The sequence below is a fragment of the Struthio camelus genome, chromosome 10 (genome assembly GCF_040807025.1).
Source record: "Struthio camelus isolate bStrCam1 chromosome 10, bStrCam1.hap1, whole genome shotgun sequence".
NCBI lineage: Eukaryota > Metazoa > Chordata > Aves > Struthioniformes > Struthionidae > Struthio > Struthio camelus.
The window spans coordinates 24,086,873-24,090,034 of record NC_090951.1 but is presented as its reverse complement, the minus strand read 5'-3'; the positions used below and the strand labels follow the sequence as shown (position 1 = coordinate 24,090,034).

The 3,162-nt window shown below is 60.4% G+C and overlaps 2 non-coding genes across 2 annotated transcripts; both read left to right on the top strand.

The window, feature by feature from the left end:
- Positions 1–811: 811 nt before the first annotated feature.
- TRNAN-GUU (transfer RNA asparagine (anticodon GUU)) lies at positions 812–885 on the top strand. Its single transcript has one exon. It is a non-coding gene; the product is annotated as a tRNA-Asn (tRNA).
- A 1,228-nt stretch (positions 886–2,113) lies between these two features.
- TRNAH-GUG (transfer RNA histidin (anticodon GUG)) lies at positions 2,114–2,185 on the top strand. The gene has a single exon. It is a non-coding gene; the product is annotated as a tRNA-His (tRNA).
- The last annotated feature ends 977 nt before the right edge of the window (positions 2,186–3,162 follow it).

Genomic DNA, 3,162 nt, shown 5'->3' with positions numbered 1-3,162 from the left:
ACACAACCAGTCCAGCTTCATAGCTCCTAACAGCTTGGCAAAAACACCCTCCTGCATTAAATTCAGCTGCAGCTCTCAGAAGTGTGCCTCTGCGGGACAAAACTGCCCGTCTTTCCATGTCAAGCCAAGAGGGCTCACACATTGCTGCGCTCATAGAGCAGCTGGCTCCCTGGGAGGGGAGTCTGTCCTCTGCCAGGGTCAGTCGATGCCCACGCAGAGAGGAAACCACCGTGTGCCTCACTCAAATGCCTGCTCTGAAGCAACCCCTGCGCCAAGCTCTTCTTATTCCGGAAGTCTCTGAGAAACGGTCCGGAGGGCGCTGACAGGGTCCGATGGTGCTGGGGCTCACAGGAAGCCTAGACACCACTCAGCACCTATGGGCAGTGGACCCCAGGTGCTCAGGGCCCATCCAGGAGAGGAGCCTCCAGCTGCTGGCACCACTGCTACACCTTGCTCTGGGCAGGGGTGGCCAGAGGGAGCGGAGCAAATCCCTTGCCCTGAGTCCACCTCAGCCAGGTCAGCAGTGCTGTGCGCGTGGCTACTGTCCTGCCTCCAGCACCAGGAGCAGAGCAGGCGGGCGGGCACGGGAGAGAGCTGCACCCACCAGCTCTCTCTTGACGCACAGCGTGTGGGAAAGCGATGCTGGAAGAGACTGAGAAAAGGCCTCTCCTCAAGCCGCCTCCACCGCGTGGTGCGTGCACGTGCCCTCCAAGGACATGGCCCAAGATCAGGGGCATTGCCAGTCCCTCAGCACCGAGGTGTGTCATGGCACAGACGGGCGCATCACTGAGACAGCCCTTGGTCGGGGGGGGTCTCTGTGGCGCAATGGGCGAGCGCGCTCGGCTGTTAACCGAGAGGCTGGTGGTTCGAGCCCACCCAGGGACGGCCTCCTTTTGGCGGCACACGTGGGCTTGCCGGCAGGGACCCGCTGCCGTGGAAAGTCCCTGAGCAGAAAATCACAGCTGGGCACAAATCACAGCAGCCTGAGACAACAAAGCCCGACAGCACGGGCTTCAAACCCACCTCTCCAAGAAACCGGAGCCAAAATCCAGCTCCTTGCACCACTCACCTATACCCACCAGACTGCAACACTCCTGTCCTGGTGCATGGGTTGGGCTGGGGGAAGTCTGGATTGCCTCTCGCCAGGGGACCGATGCCCCTTCCGGCTGTCCTTGCAGCACAGTGCGAAACGTGAGCACGCTCTTGCTGCAGGTGGCAGCCAGCAGTGGGAGCGGGCTGCTTTCCGAGGGCAGGCAAGCAGGCTGCGAGGGACATAGCAAGGCCAGTGAGGCAGGGACCTCCCTGGCAGGGCACAGGCCCTCAGCACCCGAGCAAGAAGGGAGAGCTGGTTGAGTGTCAGGAACGAGGGCCAGGCACAGAGCAGTGGTTGCCAGCCAAGTCCAAAGTGCTGAGACGGGTCTGAGGCCAAGCTCTGGAGCCCGGTCAGCCAGGGAAGGGCAGGGTCAGCGAGGTGCATGGCGGCCAGGGCCGGGCATGGCTGCAACGTAGCTCAGGCGAGGAGCAGCTCCCTTCTGCTGAGCCACCTCCGCCACCCAGCGCAGCACTCCTGCAGATGCAACCTCTCGCCAGGACCTCGCCCAGCAGCAGGAGCAGAGCAAGTGGGGAAAGGACCGTCGCTCTTTGTGGAGGTGCGCCCACAGGCTCACACTGCACCCCAGGGTGCGTGGTGGAAGGGACACTTGAGCAGAAAGAGCCAGGGCTGGGCACGGAGCAGTTCCTATCCCCTGTGCTATGCACCTGCCTTCCCCCCTACACCACCCTCTGTCCAGCTGGCTACGCGGGGCCGCTCTTTGCAGAGTTGTCCTTTCCTCATCGCCAGCCCCTGGACATGCCCCGTAACTTCCTTCAGTCCAGTTCTTTGCCATCCCCAAGAACTGAGACTTCTGAAAAGGTGAATCTAGAGAGTGAGGGCTTGCGCTGTTCGGGTGCTGCTCTGCAAGGACACAGACTCGCATTTTCTGACTTCTCCCTGCTAGCCTGCCATCACCTGACAGCTCTGGCTGCTCCGCAGGAGGGCAGAAGGCAGGAGGGCAGGAGGCAGGAGGGAAGGCAATCCCTCCCTTTCCGAGGAGGAAAGGCAATCACATGGGCAGCTGTGATCGTATAGTGGTTAGTACTCTGCGTTGTGGCCGCAGCAACCTCGGTTCGAATCCGAGTCACAGCAATGGTTTTGCAAAGCCTGCCGGGTGAAAAGGAGAGTTGGAAAAGACACGGGAGGCACCTGCAAGGGTGGGCCAACGGGTTTGTTTCCAAAGATGCCATGGCCTAGGAAGCTCTTCTGTGCTCTCTGTTCCAAACATTCAGTGGGCTCGTGCCTAAAATGATTTCCTGGTTTCTAGTGATCGTGCAGTGTCTTCTGCTGGGGGGCTGCCGTGACAGCTACCCCTGCTTCTGGGAAAGCAGTCAAGCGTCTCCGTTCTCCAGGCCAAGCTTGAGAACTGAGAGACTCTGCCTGGAAAGTGCCCAGCTTTTCACCTTTCCTTTCCCTTGCCCTTGCTCTCCGTGTTGCAGTCAGGGCACTCTCAGCTCCACACACAAACTGCCTGCAGCCCCAGCCCACCCGCAACTGCCATCCCACGCCATAGAGACCCCCACACAAGTAGCTCTTCCCTGGGAGAAAGAAGTCGCTTTTTTTTTCTTCAGGGGGAGCGTGTGACTTTTCTGAGGTTATGCCACCATGCTGGAAGTCTTAAGTCCTGTTCCGGCCAAGCTGTAAGCTGGCTGTGGGAAAGAAACCCTCCCTGGAAAGGCAGAGCTGCCTTTCTCCCTTGCCTGCTGCAGAGTGAGAGGCGCTGTGAGGCAGCAGCTTTTGCCTGCAGCTCCACCGCAGTGCTCGCGTGTAGAGAGCCAGGAGTGCTTCCTCCTGGCCTGGCTGCAGGGGGAAAGGCTGGCTAGGAAGGATCTGCCACAGTGAGGCTGGGCAGCTGGTGCTGGGAGAGTGTCCGCCTGGAGGGCAAATGCTGAAGAGCAAAGGAAAATGTTAGCATCTGCGCCCTGAGTGGGGTCTGGATCCTCTGCGGAAGAGAAGGGAGGAGAGCCCAGCTCTGCCTCCGGGGCCCCAAACCGAGTGCTATGCGGGCAGAGCCCAGGTCAAGCCTGGAACGGCCCCGAGCGCTTCTGGTGTTCCAAGGTGTCTGTATT